Source organism: Mus caroli, unplaced genomic scaffold (assembly GCF_978045245.1).
Source record: "Mus caroli unplaced genomic scaffold, Mus_caroli_1 scaffold_4, whole genome shotgun sequence".
In the NCBI taxonomy this organism is placed as follows: domain Eukaryota; kingdom Metazoa; phylum Chordata; class Mammalia; order Rodentia; family Muridae; genus Mus; species Mus caroli.
The window spans coordinates 125,750,084-125,767,620 of NW_028227259.1; positions in this window are offsets into that span (position 1 = coordinate 125,750,084).

Genomic DNA, 17,537 nt, shown 5'->3' on the forward strand with positions numbered 1-17,537 from the left:
CTCCTGGGTTTCATAAGCCACTATGCCTCAAGATCTCCATGGCAAGGTCCAGGTCAGAAACTTGTATCTCCCAGCCTCAAGATCAGGATCACAGGTGATCCCTCCAGTTCTGGATTGCAGTTCATTCACACTGACAACCAGGAATAGCCACTACACAGGCCAATGAAGAGTTCCCAGAACACCAGCAAATGATCCCACTGCCAGTGGAAAGCCACTGGAGCCTTTGAGCCAGTCTCAAAGATGGAAGGGCCCTCACAGATGTAACCAGGTTGCCTTGGAGTTAGGACCCTCAGGTTATCTTGTCTGAATGCTTTGGCTGTGTTAGATACATGATCCAGTTGAATGGCGAGTTGGCCTCCTCTTAGGTTCAGACTGTCAGAGCAAAACTGAAAAATGAGAAAGACGCCTCAAAGAGATGTGGCCCTTACAGGCCACCCTAGGGCATGGGACCAGCAAGCTGAGGAGATCAAGGGAAGTTCATGAGGGTCCTTGCAGGTACTGCTGTTTGGGCTGTACTACAAAGCTCTGATGCTCCCATGACTACAGCTCTCACAGTGTCTTAGTCAGGGTTTCTATTCCTGCACAAACATCATGACCAAGAAGCAAGTTGGGGAAGAAAGGGTTTATTCGGCTTACACTTCCATACTGCTGTTCATCACCAAAGGAAGTCAGGACTGGAACTCAAGCAGGTCAGAAAGCAGGAGCTGATGCAGAGGCCATGGAGGGATGTTCTTTACTGGCTTGCCTCCCTTGGCTTGCTCAGCCTACTCTCTTATAGAACCCAAGACTACCAGCCCAGGGATGGTCCCACCCACAAGGGGCCTTTCCCCCTTGATCACTAATTGAGAAAATGCCTTACAGTTGGATCTCATGGAGGCATTTCCTCAACTGAAGCTCCTTTCTCTGTGATAACTCCAGCTGTGTCAAGTTGACACAAAAATAGCCAGTACAATTGACCCCTTGTCAACTTGACACACAAACACATCACTAGTAAGCCTCAACCCTTACATTCTTATTCATCCCCAAGATCTAAATAACTTTAAAAGTCCCACAGTCTTTACATATTCTTAAAATTTCAATCTCTTTAAAATATCCATCTCTTTTAAAATCCAAAGTCTTTTTACAATTAAAAGTCTCTTAACTGTGGGCTCCACTAAAACAGTTTCTTCCTTCAAGAGGGAAAATATCAGGGCACAGTCACAATCAAAGCAAAAATTAATCTCCAACCGTCCAACATCTGGGATCCAACTCACGATCTTCTGGGCTCCTCCAAGGGCTTGGGTCACTTCTCCAGCCATGCCCTTTGTAGCACACACGTCGTCCTCTGGGCTCCAGATGCCTGTACTCCACTGCTGCTGCTGCTCTTGGTGGACATCTCCTGGTACTGGCATCTCCAAAACACTGCGTGACCCCTTCAGTCCTGGGCCTTCAATTACAACTGGGGCTGCACCTTCACCAATGGCCTTCCATGGCCTCTCACAGTGCCGAGCCAGAGCTGCTGTGTGACCCCTTCACGCCTTCAAAACCAGTACCACCTGGGTGACCCTTACACATTACCAAGTCCCACTGCAGAAGGAGTACAACCTTGCCTATCTCTGGAACACAGCCTCTTTGTGCTTTCAGAAAACACTTCCCAGAAGATGTCACCTCAATGATGCTGGTCTCTTCTTAATCACCGCTAATTTCTTAGCTCCAGCTAACCAGCATCAATAGTCCCAGTACTGCAAAGTTTTTGCTCTAGTAGTTCTGGTATCTTGTTAATCACAGCTGATTCTTCAGCCCCAGCTAACCAGAACTACAAAATCTTCACAATCAAAACAGCAATGGCCCTGAAAAAAGTCTTTAATTTTCCCTCTGAAATTTCACAAGCCAGGCCTCCATCTTCTGCACTGTTCTTAACATTATCTTCCAAGCTCCTACACAACATCTGACAGAGCTCTTAACAACGAATGGATCTTCAAGCCCAAAGTTCCAAAGTCCTTCCACAGTCCTCCCCAAAACATGGTCAGGTTGTCACAGGAATACCCCACTCTGCTGGTACCAATTTGTCTTAGTCAGGGTTTCTATTCCTGCACAAACATCATGACCAAGAAGCAAGTTGGGGAAGAAAGGGTTTATTCGGCTTACACTTCCATACTGCTGTTCATCACCAAAGGAAGTCAGGACTGGAACTCAAGCAGGTCAGAAAGCAGGAGCTGATGCAGAGGCCATGGAGGGATGTTCTTTACTGGCTTGCCTCCCTTGGCTTGCTCAGCCTACTCTCTTATAGAACCCAAGACTACCAGCCCAGGGATGGTCCCACCCACAAGGGGCCTTTCCCCCTTGATCACTAATTGAGAAAATGCCTTACAGTTGGATCTCATGGAGGCATTTCCTCAACTGAAGCTCCTTTCTCTGTGATAACTCCAGCTGTGTCAAGTTGACACAAAAATAGCCAGTACACACAGTTACCCTTTGCCAGCAGCTATAGGCTAACTGTCTCCCCACTGCACCACATATTAACAAGGGAGGTATATTTGTGGGAGGGCTCAAGTCACTAATGGACCCTGGATTCCCTTTCTGAGTTTCTGTGCTGTGAAGATTTCTGAGGCAGGGATAGAGAGATGGCTCAGTGGTCAAGGGCACCATCTGCTCTTCCAGAGGTCCTGAATTCAATTCCCAGCAACCACATGGTGGCTCACAACCATCTGTCATGAGATCTGATGAGGTTCTGTTATGTCTGAAGACAGTGACAGTGTACTCACAAACAAAAATAAATAAATAAATCTTTTTTAAAAAATTCTGAGGTAGTTCAAAGGGACAGGAAGTGGGAAAGAGAGAGAAGCCTGACCTTCAAAAGATGGGATTGTATTTATTGGCAAGAGGCAGACTCTTCCCGAGGGAGAGGAAGAGGAAAGAGATGGCTTCTACCCTTTACGTGGGGTCTACGGGCATGTGGAAATGTTTGAAGCCTGTTCCTTGCTACAGTCCCTGTCACTCAGGATTGCCTCTAACCCCTAGAACAGAGTCCTTCTGCCACACCAGCTCATATAACATCCACTCTTCAAGATCCTGGCAGGACTTTGCCTGCATTGCAAACAGCCAGGACACTGGGGAGTGGACTGCCCTTGGAGGGCAACCAGCACCTGTCCACTCCTATCGGATGATGGCCTGGTCTGACTTCTTTCATGCCAACTACAATCAGACAACTGCTCTTCAGCCATCTCCACCAAGGCAGCCTCTGTAGACTCCCTGCCCCTGCCCTCTCGTTCCAGCCACGGTTAAAATAACATACCCTCATCACCACTGAATTAACCTTGTCAACAGGACTGTCCTCCCGGTAATAGTAGACACTCCCTGTCTACTCCCCAGTTCATGTCACAGGGCCCTCTACTATCAAAGCCTTGGCTTTTCTTTTCTTCACATAAAGGCGTTCTACTCACAGGCCCTGCTCTGAGAACACCCCAGAAGCCTCTTTTGTTGTTGTTTTTCCAAAACAGGGTTTCTCTCTGTTGAGGGGACCAGACCCAACAGTCAAGTACTGAGGCAAGGCACAGATAGGTGATCCAGAGAATGATGACCTCAGGCCATTAACTCTCTCTTACTGCTCTGGGGCTAGAGACTAATGGCATATGGCAATTTAACTCTCTTGCTATTCTGGGGCCAAAATCTGGCTTCTGGCAGCTAATTCCTGCTGATAGTAGCAGGGGATTAAGAAAAGAAACTTAGTTACTTCAGGCTCTTTAGTCTTTGACTCAGGGACCTCTCAGCTGGCCAGGTGAGAGGCTCTGAGTTCCTTAACGCTTTGTGAACCAGAGAGAAAAAAAAGAAAAGAAATTCAGGCACACAAACACAGTGGACGAAGCACAGAAGGTTTACACCACCACTCTGTGGTTCTTAGTTTTTATCCTTTCTCAGGATAATTGGTCACATGGTTTTTTAAGCATTTTTACATCCCATAAGTTCATAGTAAGTTTAAGGCAGTAGTTCATATCATAGGTCGATAAGGTTTAGGGAGTTACAGTAGAATTGTTTACACGTCTTTCCATTAAGACTAGTACCTAACTGAACATTCCTTATCTATTTTTTAGCTCCTCAAGTTCATTTAAAGTTTAAGACAATAGTTTTTATGTCACAAGTTAGCACAGTTTTGTCAAGAGACAAATCACCTGCCTTGGGTCTTATTACTTTGAAGTCTTGTATAGATAGACCGAGCAGTCCATCATTTATTTTCTGTCCTTGCACCTACAGTACATTGCCAAATCCCTGTCTGGGAGCTTTAATTAGCAGATAGTGACCTCATTCCTAACCTAGAAAGAATGTTTTCCTTGATCATAAATTTGTTCCAAGCCTGTTTTCTTCTTTTCCTAGTTCTTTTAGCTCATGACACAAGAAGGTACACAGACCTCTATTTATGGCTTTTATTCTATAGGGGGGCTTGAGACTATTTATGTCCATTTAGGAGTTCTACAAAATCATTATCAGGAATTATGAAATCATCAATTCCTTTAAACAGCATATTGATTCAGTAGGAAATCTGCCCAACAGAGTAGATAAATACCCAGGAAATCATTAAGTTATGTAATAGTGGCGGGAAAGGCAGATCAGCTGGAAGCAATCCTGGGATGAAGTCTCTGGGGGGCCTTGCCTCTCGGAGCACACCCACTGTAGCCATGCACAATGGTGGGCCACCTCCAGAAAACTCACTTGTGTGTCATAGCCTTTCCTAGATGGCTTCTGACATGGTGCATTCTCGGCTGTAGACCAAGCTGGCATCACACTCAGAGATCTGCCTGCCTCTGCCTCATGAGTGCTGGGATTAAAGATGTGCAGCACCAGTGCCCAGCAGAAACCTCATCTTTTTAACTGTTCTTGCACAACTACATTTCTCCCAACGCCCCCCCGCCCTGACCCCTAGCTATCCTCTTCCCCTTCGCACTGTACTAGCACAGGACGTATTCAGTCTCAGTCCCTCTCCCTCAGTATGGGAATTGCCTTCCCAGCCCTCAGCTGGAGAAAAAGCGAACAGAAAGTAAATGTTTTCCTCTCCCCACTCTCCTCCATTCCTTTTTCTTTGTGGACTGTCAACTTATCTCCTGCTTATGAAGAGGCAAAAAGTAGCAAGAAAGATTCCATCTTTTTTCTCTAAAGTCTATTTTAAGCTGTCGTCCTTGGGGAAACCTTGGGGAAAGCTGCTGTCTTCTGTTCTTGGAATGATATGGCCCCCACCCTTGGGCTCTGGGAAAGAGACCACCAAGTTTTCCCAGTAGTCAAAAATAGATATAACAGCTTACAACAACAGGAAAAACTGATTCTGATAACAGAATTAGCTAATCATTCCCAGATCAAGATGCCCCCTTTTCAGATGTGTGATCTCTCCTTGTTGTTTCAATAAACACTATCAGTTTGAAGGTTAACATTCTTTTACCCATTTACCCAATCATGTAAGGCAAAGGCTTGAAAGCCCAAGCTGGCAAATTTTCCCTATATAAACCCTAAGCCCCTAGAACTGAGTGTCATTTTCCCTGTTCGTAGGGAGGGTTGTGACCGGAGTCTAAACTCAAATAAAGACTCTCATGTCCTTACATCGGAGTTGTGGTCCCTGGTGGTCTCTTAGGGGGTCTCGCAAACTGGACATAACACTTGCCCACCAACTGGACAGGTACCTGTACCCTTGGTCACATCCACCCAGACGGTTCCAACGGACTGATACCTGTCTCCCCTCCACACAGTTGATCCAATATCATTGGGTTATGCAGATGGTCACTCTTCTCAATGTTCTCAGGATGACTATAGGAGTAGACTAGAGTATGGGTAGCTTGTCTACCTCACTATTCTATTTCAGAGTGTTGTCAGAGGATCTTCCTGACTCTCTAAAGCAAAGTTACTTCCTGACTCCCCACAAATATTGTCTGAATCCAGGACCAGCTGGACTCCCTGAGAGGCCTGGATCTCATCATGACAGAAAAGGGTTGCCTCTGCCTCATTCCACAGGAAGAATGCTGCTTCTACCATGATCAGTCAAACTAGAGTTAAAGCTAAAGGAGAGGCAAGAAAGACTCTTGTATAGCTCTATAGCTAGCCATCTTCCTGGAACTTCCCTGGCTCCTGCCACAAATAAGCTCTTTTGCTGTCATAATTTTGTTCCTGGCCTCCAGGTCATGCTTTTCTCTGTCTCTCTAACTACAGGAACACATGCAGGCCTTCACCAACCACAAGGTGACTCAGGTGGGGTGTTCTTCATAACCAAAGGAGCTTGTTATTCCTAAGCCTCCCCTGCCCTCTACTACATACAAGGTCCATGGGAAATAGCCAGAGAAAACTGCCCTTATTTCTTATGACTGAAAAGACAGGAATGGCATAGCTTAACATCAGCGACACCATCTTCTCTCGGTCTGCTGACTGGGGTGCCTACAACATAGTAACAGGCTTCAATTCCTCAGATAGACAACCCTCTAGGAAACACAAAACCTACTGTCTTCCACACAACTTTGTGGGATTATATCTCTCGACATTATTTGGAAATGTCCCTCCTTGTAGTTGTGATGGTTTGATTAGGCTTGGCTCAGGGTGTGGCACTATCAGGAGGTGTGGCCTTGTTGGAGGAAGTGTGTCACTGTGGGGGTAGGCTTTGAAACCCTCTTCCTAGCTGCCTGGAAGTCAGTCTTCTCCTGGATGCCTTTGGATCAAGATGTAGAAATTTCAACTCCTTCTCCACCACCATGTCTGCCACCATGCTTCCTGCCATGATGATGATGGACTAAACCTCTGAACCTGTAAGGCAGCCCCAATGAAATGTTTGCTGTGTAAGAGTTGTCTTGGTCATGGTGTCTCTTCATAGCAATGGAAACCCTAACTAAGTTATCAATCAAGGTCTGACCAGCTAACCTTAAGCTTACCCCTATCTCACTCCTAATAATGCTGCCTTCTGTGACTCTCTCTGGGGTCACTCTCTGTGCCTTCTGTGGATTTAATAAAAGCCTGTCAGTACCTAGTTAGTTTCTCTGGGAGCATTTTCTTTCAGGGGTGTATTTATTTTTATTTTTCTAGTGATGACTTGTAACCATATTGACTCCCACAATTATCTTGCCCCCTAATGGAGTCCACTATATCCGTTCCATGGATGCTTATATATAAAGACACACCTTTGGTTTGCCTTAAAACAAACCTCAAGGCATTAGGTCTAGCAGGCCTTTGGTACACCTGCCAACTGACGTCTGGGGCCAGTACAAACTGGACAATGAGAACACATGGCCTGAACGTGATACTCTTGATTTTCAAGTTCTCTTAGACGCGGACAGCTTTAGGAGACAGCATGATAAATGGCCTGAAGTTCCTGTGTACTAGCTTGCTTTACCTCTGAGGACATCCTTTCTGCCCAAAATGTTCCTTGTATTGTAATATCCAAAATAAATTCAAAACTACCCAGTACCTTCCCCCTTCAAAAGGACTTTCAAAATTGTACTAGCAGGACAAGTACAGAGTCAGATAAAAAGCTGGCTGACTAAACAAATATAGAAACATAGTTTGTTGTTTTGTTTTGTTTTGGTCGAGACAGGGTTTCTCTGTGTAGCCCTGGCTGTAGACAGACTGGCCTCAAACTCAGAAATTTGCCTGACTCTGCCTCCCAAGTGCTGGGATTAAAGGCGTGCGTCACCACTGCCCAGCAGAAACAGTTTTAATGGTCAAAATTACTGAGCTTCCAAAACAAGATTAACAATTCCCCTACCACACCTCACACTAAAAACTTCAAGGATAGACAAAATGAGAGTCACCCTATACAAATCAACCAATGTCTAAAAAGGTTATAGGCTACACCAATTAAAATAAGCCAAACTACCCTGGTGCCTATATCCAGCCCTTACAAAGGTATACAAAGTGTTCTGGGTCTCTCCTCCGGCCTGCATACTGAGAGGGGGCTCCCCAACATGTTGGATAAGTAAAATCCTCATGCATTTTGTAATGATGGCGGTCTCTATGGTCTTTGTGGGTGAGGGTCTTTTGACAAGCTACAACAGTATCAACCTCTTCTCGGATTCCCTCTTCCAGCCCCCAGAACTGCCCAGACCTCTTCCACTTTCTCTGACCCCACTTATGAACCCTCATCTTGTCCAATTTACTGACACCCAAACACACCCCAACTCCACCTACCTCACCCAGTACATCCCTAACCCATCTCCCTGTCACCGACTGCCTGACTGCCTCTCCCTGACTTCCCTGGCTTAGACTCCCACAGGTTTCTTCCTCCCTCCACCCCTCACAGACAACATCCTCCCCAGCCCACACGTTTACCCTGAGAGGTTGTAAGCGGAACGCACACATCCTGTTCTGCCTTGTGGACAGGGGCCAGATCCAAACAACATGGAGATCTCTTTCCAAAAACCCTACAAAATATAGAAAAGAATTCCTCACCAAGGTTTATCACTTAACTGGGGAAAGAGTTACAATATCCTCACCTCAACCCCGACCCCATTTTAAAAGGAAAGTATCTGGCCATAGGCTCAAGCCCATGCGGATTGTGGTGACAATGAACAAAATTCAGCCATCAGTTCAATAGCAGACAAAGTGGTCCTTGCTGTCCAGCCTGACCACTGCGCAGGCCCTAGCCTGAATCTGGCGCCAACGCCTCCCGAGCGGGTGCATGCAAATTAAGGTGCCGGCAGACTGACCAATCCCAGGAGGACACAAAGCTTTTCCCTGTGCTGGGGTGTATATAAGGAGTCCTCCCTGGGTGCCCGGGGTTCCCGAAGCATCGAGGCATTCCTGCAATAAAGCTGTTGAGAAGAATCCAACCGTGTTGCGTTTTTCCTTGCCGGACGAGGTGAGCGCAACAAATTGGTGGCCGGCACAGGGACCTGAGGATCTCGTGGATTCAGAACTCTTCAGCTGAGGAACGGCGGTACCGGTAAGTCTCCCAAATTGATCCCCGGTTAAAAGGGGGGATATGTTTTTCTTGTCCGTGGACCCAGTGTGGGTAGCTCTTATCCTTGTTTCGTTTTTTGTAATTTCTGGCCTCTGCTTTTGTTTGATAGAAGCAGTTAAGGCAGGTCAGAAAATTCTCACAGAACAACAACAAAGTATGTCAGAGGAAGATAGGAAACACATAAGCAAAAGAAAGAAAAGGGGTGAAAAAGAGAGAGAAAAGGAGAAGGGAGAAAAGGCAAATTCAAAAGGAAAAGGAAATAATGAGAAAGGAAAGGAAATAGCAAAAATATATCCCTCATTAAAAGACTAACAATAAGTTCAGCAAGTTCTGACTCCAGTGACTCAGAGCTTGATAAAGATGAGGAAGCTGACCTAGAAGAAGAGGCAGCTCGGTATGAGAGGGATGGGTATGATCCAGATTGGTCATACAAAACCAATCCTTTAAAAAAAGGGGGGTCAGCTGGCAAAAGAGTAAAATCGAAAGTGCCGACCACTCCACCTTTTAACCCTGAGTATACAGGAAAAAAGGAATCCACAAAAGCTGGTAAACAAGGTACCTCATTTTGCCCAGAGGTTTGGAAGGAAGTTGGACTGACTTTCCCTGTCTTCTTAGATGGCCAGGGACGACGGTATCATGAGCCAATAGATTTTAAAACTATTAAACAACTGGCTGAGTCAGTCCACACCTACGGGGTGAGTGCGACCTTTGTAGTTGCACAGGTCGAGGCGCTTGCTAGATATTGCCTCACCCCGGGGGACTGGAATAATATTACTCGGGCTTGTTTGTCGTCCAGACAGTATTTAGACTAAAAGTCCTTGTCCTATGAATATGCAAACAGTCAGGCAGCAGCAAATTTAGCCACAGGACAAGATCCTCAGAGACATTGGGATGCAGACATGCTTCTGGGTTTAGGATGTTTTGCTTTAGATCAAACAAATTATCCTGAAGCAGTCTATGCCCAAATAAATGAGGTAGCTACCAAAGCCTGGAAGGCATTGCCAAACAAAGGCACAGTCTCAGGCAATCTTACAAAAATCTTGCAGGGTCCCACAGAACCATTTTCAGATTTTGTAGCACGCCTCGTTGAAGCAGCCGCTAGAATTTTTGAAGCAGCCGCTAGAATTTTTGGAGACCCTGATACAGCTATGCCTGTGGTGAAGCAGCTAGTATATGAGCAATGTACTAAAGAATGCAGAGCAACCATTACACCCTATAAACATAAAGGTTTAGAAGTATGGATGAAGGTTTTCAGAGAACTAGGGGGCCCGTTAACCAATGCAGGCCTAGCGGCAGTGGTAATACAGTTGGGCAAGTTTGGCAATGATGCTTGTTATAAGTGTGGCCAAAGAGGACATTTTAGAAGAAACTGCCCTGAAAATGAAAAACGGGCCGCATTAGATAAACATAGACAGCCAGGCTTATGCCATAAATGTAGGAAGGGAAAACATTGGGCTAATGAATGCAAATCTACAAAGGATAGAGAAGGCCGACCATTACAAGCAGGATATGGTAGCACCAGGCCAAAAAACAGACAGCGGGGCCCACGTCCCCAGGGCCCTCAAATATATGGGGCTCTTCAGAAAGACCAGAAGAAACCTTGACCGTCTCTCCATCATTGGAGAGACCACGGAGAGCCACTACTGGCTCCGCAGGATTGGACCTCCACTCCACCACCAGACTCGTATTAACCCCACAGATGGGGGTACAGCCCATAGATACAGATTTTAAAGGCCCCCTTCCCAAAGATACTGTAGGACTATTGCTTGGCCGCTCATCTTCTGCTTTAAAAGGATTACAAATTACCCCTGGAGTGATTGATCCAGATTATACGGGGGTTGTGAAAATCTTAGTGGCCTCCCCCAGTGGCATTTCAGCTATCTTCCCAGGAGATAGAATTGCTCAATTATTTTTTTTTTAAAGATTTATTTATTTATTATATGTAAGTACACTGTAGCTGACTTCAGAAACTCCAGAAGAGGGCGCCAGATCTCGTTGCGGATGGTTGTGAGCCACCATGTGGTTGCTGGGATTTGAACTCCAGACCTTCGGAAGAGCAGTCGGGTGCTCTTACCCACTGAGCCATCTCACCAGCCCGAATTGCTCAATTATTACTGTTGCCAAGTTTGCATAAATATTTTCCAGCAAATAGTAAAATAAGAGGAAAGAGTGGACTAGGTTCTACAAGTTCTCGGTTCACTTTCTTATCAATGGAATTAGGAGATCGCCTCATGTTAACTTTGGAGGTTGAAGGACGATCCTTTCTGGGGTTATTAGACACAGGTGCAGATTGAAGCATCATCTCCACTCATGATTGGCCGCCAAAATGGCCTTCGCAAACCTCATCTCAAAGCCTCCATGGCCTAGGTTATGAGACTGCTCCCCTTATAAGTGCTAAGGAATTGACTTGGAAAAATGAGGAAGGTAAGTCAGGGAAAATTTTTCCTTATATTGTAGATATTCCTGTGACCCTATGGGGTAGGGATGTCTTAACCAAAATGGATCTTAGACTAACTAATGATTATTCCCCACAAGCCCAAGAAATTATGTCTAGTATGGGCTACACTCCAGGAAAAGGGTTAGGAAAGTCATTACAACGCATGACTATGCCAGTGCCTGCAAAGTTCAAACAAGATAAAAAGGGATTGGGTTTTTCCTAGGGGCCATTGAGGGTGGTATACCCATTACTTGGAAAACAGAGGAGCCTGTATGGGTTCCTCAATGGCCTCTTTCCTCTGAAAAATTAGTAGCTGCCAGAGAATTAGTAGAGGAACAATTGAAATTAGGACATATTAAACCTTCCCAGTCACCTTGGAATACACCCATTTTTGTGATTAAGAAAAAAATCAGGCAAATGGAGGCTCCTGCATGATCTTCGAGCCATTAATAATCAAATGCAGATTATGGGCCCCATACAGAGGGGTCTGCCCCTACTTTCTAGTTTGCCCAAAGAGTGGCCTATTATAATCATTGATATTAAGGATTGTTTTTTCTCTATTCCCCTTGCATTGTGTGATAGCGAGCGCTTTGCCTTTACTCTTCCTTCTGTGAATAATGAAGAGCCTGATAAACGGTATCAGTGGATAGTTTTACCTCAAGGGATGGCAAACAGTCCTACTATTTGTCAACTTTTTGTAGGAGAAGCCCTACAACCTGTCCGTAATGCATTTCCAAAATTAAGGATAGTACATTATATAGATGATGTCCTTCTTGCCTCAAAGAATAAAGAAAGTTTAGATGAAGCCTATATTAAGCTAGTAAAAGAATTAGAAATGGAACAATTATTTATAGCTCCTGATAAAGTTCAAATGGGAAATTTAGGAGAGTTCTTGGGTGCTCGATTTACTCCACATTTTATTACACCTCAAAAGATAGAATTACATAAACATCATTTGAAAACATTGAATGATTTCCAGAAGTTGTTGGGAGATATAAATTGGATTCGTCCATATATGAGGCTATCAAATTTTTAATTAATCCCTCTTTTTGATATATTGAAGGGCGATCCACAGCTTTTGTCACCTCGTTCTCTCACCCCTGAGGCACGAGTAGCATTAGAAAAGGTAGAAAGGTGTTTAGAAAAGGCCAAGCTGTATAGATGAAAAGGAGAGGACATCCTCCTATGCGTTTTGAAGACATTCCGTCAACACAACAGTGTTGTGGCAGTCAGGTCCTCTATTGTGGATTTATCCTCATGTGTCTCCCAATACAACCCTTGAATATTATTCCATTGCTGTAGCTCAATTAGTGATTTTGGGCATTAAATCGTGTATTCAACATTTTGGAGCACCCCCTCAGAAAATCATTACACCTTATAATGCTAATCAAATACAGATCCTAAGTTCTTTGATAGATGATTGGGCCATATTGTGCTGTAGTTTTGATGGGGAATTAGATAATCATTATCCCAAAGATCCTTTGCTACAATTTTTTAGTGAACATCCAGTGATTTTCCCCAAAGTCACAGCATCTAAACCCATATCGGGTGCATTGGATATTTATACAGATGGTTCTAAAACAGGTATTGGTGCCTATGTAGTTAATTCTCAAAAACCCGTTCTTTTTCAATACAATCCTGGCACCCCACCACTTACTGAATGTAAAATTGTGTTGGAAGTATTCAAAGCTTTTAAGGAATCTTTTAATCTAGTCTCTGATTCGGCTTATGTAGTAAATGCAGTGCGTGCATTAGAAATTGCAGGACCCATTAGACTCACCAGCCCTGTGTGCACCATCTTATTAGAGTTACAAAAATTGATTTGGAAAAGAACACATAAATTCTTTATTCAACATATTCGAGCTCACTCTACCTTGCCACGCCCTATGGCTGAAAGAAATGCTTTAGTGGACGCTAGCACTCGCATGGAATTTATTTTTCACGCCACCCTACTGGAGCTTGCAAAAGATTTTCATCAATTGTATCATGTTCCTGCTGCCACACTTCAGCAGAAATTTGATATCTCTCAAGCCTCAGCACGAGATGTGGTGTTACGATGCCCACAGTGTGTACAATTTCACCACCCTCCTCATGTTGGTATTAACCCTCGCGGATTGATCCCTTTAAAACTGTGGCAAATGGATGTTACTCATATCTCAGCATTTGGAAGATTAAAATATGTTCATGTTTCAATTGACACCTCTTCAGGTGTCATTTTCGCCTCCCCCATGTCCGGTGAGAAATCCCGCAACATGGTTGGCCATTGCCTAGAAACCTGGGCAGCTTGGGGAAAGCCAGATAGTTTAAAAACTGATAATGGCCCCGCATATACATCAAAATCATTTCAAAACTTTTGCAAGATAGTGCAGATTAGTCACTCTACTGGCCTTCCCTACAATCCACAGGGCCAAGGTATTGTGGAAAGAGCACATTGAACCTTAAAAGAACTCTTACAAAAACAAAAAGGGGGAATCGCCAATGGCCGGCCACCCAAAGAACAATTATCTTTAGCCCTCTTTACTTTAAATTTTTTAATTCTGGACAAACATGGTCGTTTGGCTGCAGATAGGCATGCCATGACCTCGCCTAAACAGGATGTCAAATGGAAAGATGTCTTAACTGGAAAATGGTATGGCCCAGATCCCGTTATTTGGAGATCCAGGGGAACTGTTTGTGTTTTTCCACAGGGTCAAGAACACCCGATTTGGGTACCAGAGAGCCTGATGTGAAAATTGCTCCCCCGACAGAGATATAGATTGTAATAGTTCCGGAAGGACATGTTTTTTAGCAGAGTGTTGGCAGGGTATACTGCTGTCGTTGTGAAACTTCCCACCTTTGTGCCTATAGTAGATTTTGAAATATTTGCCACCTATGCCCATTGGTGCTACTTACTGAGTGGTCCAATTTGAAACTCTTTTCTTCAAATCTTTGCTTCTGTTTGAGAATGAGTTCATTCACCAAGAAATTAGGATAGAGATGGTCAATATTGTCCACAACATAATTACACTTGGGACATCTATTATTGTCCTCTAAACTCTGATGAATACACTTGTAGCAAAAGCTGAGGCCACATTTTGTCATGTATGCCTCCTCAATCATATCAAAGCAGATGGGACTCTCTCTTATTTAATAGACTTAGTTCAAGAACAGGTTGAAGAATTGTATAAAGTTGTACAAGCTAATTTCTCTCAGTCTCTCAAACAGAGTCGCCTCTTATCTGAGTACCTTAAAGAAAATTGGTCGGCTAAAGCGGAGCAGTTGTCCAGAAAGCTGCTCCTCCAGATTGCCAAACACAACAGCACTCAACTGGATCCTGTCACCTTGGGGGACTTCACCTCCTGGATCACCAATGCCTTCTCATTCTTTAAGGAATGGGCAGGAATGTTAGCCTGGGGGGGGGCAGTGGTCCTCCTGGGTTGTGTCTTTTGTATCTGGCTATTGTGTCGACTCAAACGAGAGCACACTCAGTATAAGGCAGTGGTGTACCAAGCATTGATGGCGATTAAAGATGGCGCATCTCCCGATGTTTAGCTGGCCTCTTTAAAAAATTAAGAATTTTCCATAGGTTGCCTGGCAGTCGTAATCACACAGATCCACGGTATCCAGTGATGGGCAACTTTCCTTATGCACAGACCAACCTAAAACACGGGACCTGGAGGTGATAGGGTAACCCTATGACGGGTAAGGCTGTGACATGAAAGGATTGACCTAAGACAGGAGCTGTGGCCGATGGACAGACTTGCCCAGACCTAGTCCAGCATCATATTATTAAACAAAAAAGGGGGAGATGTAGGTAGCCTAAAAGATGGCGCTGGTTTCCGGTACACCATGGCTGTAAACAACACCACTGCATAGGCACTAGCCCGAATCTGGCGCCAACCCCTCCTGAGCGGGTGCATGCAAATTAAGGTGCCGGCCGACTGACCAATCCCAGGAGGACACAAAGCTTTTCCCTGTTCTGGGGTGTATGTAAGGAGTCCTCCCTGGGTGCCCGGGGTTCCTGTAGCATTGAGGCGTTCCTGCAATAAAGCTGTTGAGAAGAATCCGACCGTGCTGCGTTTTCCTTGCCGCAACAACAAAGGCTGAATCCTGATAGCCTTCCAATACCCCGACAATTAGATTCTCATGAGTAACCAGTTTCCCCTCCAATGACCTCTGCCCAATCAATACCTTGCCTCTCGTGACCCAGTTATCCAACTCCTGTCTCTCCTGCCCTGGAAACAGGCACGTCAGGGGTATCCACATCTGCTAACCACTTTCAACAAACCCCAAAGGCCTTTTCCAACTCGCAAGATAAGATAACAGCCGCCATCAATACTTTTCAAAGCCAAATAGATTCCCCTCAAAGGGGTGGCTCCAAAATAGCCTTCCCCTGGATCTCCAAGTGTCAGGAAAAGGGAGAACATACCCTTTCTCCAAGAAGAGTGCTACTTCTATGTCAATCAACCAGGGACCCTCTGAGACATCCCCCCAAAAGCTCAAAGACTGGGCATCAGGATTACTCAAGTATTCAGAAACAAAAGAGCCTGGTCCATTTTAGGAAAATGGGTATGCTGGCTGGGAGTTTGGATTTTTGTTGGTTTTAGTGTTTTGACACAGGGGTTTCTCCGTGTAGCCCTGGTGTCTGTGGACCAGGCTGGCCTTGAACTCTAATTGCATACTTTCAAAGGCATCTCCAGGAGAGCACAGCTACCAACACATGAGTCACAGACAAGTCAAAACTCTTCACCCACCCCTATAAGCCTGGAGAACAGCCCCTCAACACCCCAACCTCCTAAGCAGAAAGTATGTGTCCCCCACACACCTACACCCCATATCTGTCTTCATGATTTGGAACAAAGGGTTAATGACCTTAAAGCAAAGAGCCTTAGGAGGGTTGAGAAACTCCTGAGAGGAAATCCAAAATATGGATGAGACATGTGCTAGCATTTACTAAGCTGACATCACAGCAAACAGACCAACAGATGAAATTTCCACCCCCAAAATAGCCTTTTGTCCCCTCCCCTACAACTTTCAAACCCAGTGTGTCCTGGCTCATGGTCTACCCTTGAAGAAATACCCCTGCCCTTCACTGTTCTGACTTAAGGGAGGTCCATTTCTATGAGGTCAGTCTCCTGTCTCATCTTCATGCTTCTGGGTCAGACCCTTGTGTATAGACCCGGAATCCTGGTCTGTACTCTCTACCTGGGTTCTGGGAAAGGGGCCTCAGGACCAGCTTTACCCCTTAACATCTTAGTGGCTTTTCATTCAGTCATTTACTGAGGTCACTGTACCCACTGGGTCAGGCCCACTAGGCTGGGGAGAGAGTAGGAAAGAAGCAGGGGCACATGGGCAAGAAGACAACACACTTAGGTAAGAGTAACTCTCTGCTAAGTGTGTATCTCTCATGTGATGTCACACGAGTCTCAAGAGGGAACATCTGGGCTGAGGCCACTGCAAGGAAGAGGAGGAGGTTACGGACATCAGAGGAAGAGGGGTTGGCAGAGGAACAGTGAGAGACAGTCTGAAGGGACAGTGTGGTGGTGCACACTTTAACCCCAGCACTTAGAAGGCAGAGGCAGGCAGGTCTCTGAGTTCCAAACCAGGGCTACATAGTGAGACCCTATCTTAAAAAGGGGGGGGGGTAGGTAACACTGGAGAGATGACTCAGGTTAAGAGCACTGGCTGCTCTTCCAGGAGACCAGGTTCAATTTCAAGGACCCACATGGGAGCTCAGAAGTGTCTAACTCCAATTCCAGGGGATCTAACACCCTCACACAGACATACATGCAGGCAATACACTAAATCACATAAAAAATTTAAAAGATCAAAAAAATTGTGTCAGGCACACGCCTTTAATCCCAGCACTTGGGAGGCAGAAGCAGGAGGATTTCTGAGATCGAGGCCAGCCTGGTCTACAAAGTGAGTTCCAGGACAGCCAGGTCTACACAGAGAAACCCTGTCTAGGAAAAAAAAAATTGTGGCCAGGCAGTGGTGGCAATTGCCTTTAATCCCAGCACTCAAAAGAAAAAGAAAGAAAAGGAGGAAGAAAGAAAGAGGGGTGGCGAGATGGCTCAGCGGGTAAGAGCACTGACTGCTCTTCTTAAGGTCCTGAGATCAAATCCCACCAACCACATGGTGGCTCACAACCACCCATAATGAGATCTGACGCCCCCTTTTGGTGTGTCTGAAGAGAGCTACAGTGTACTTATATATAAT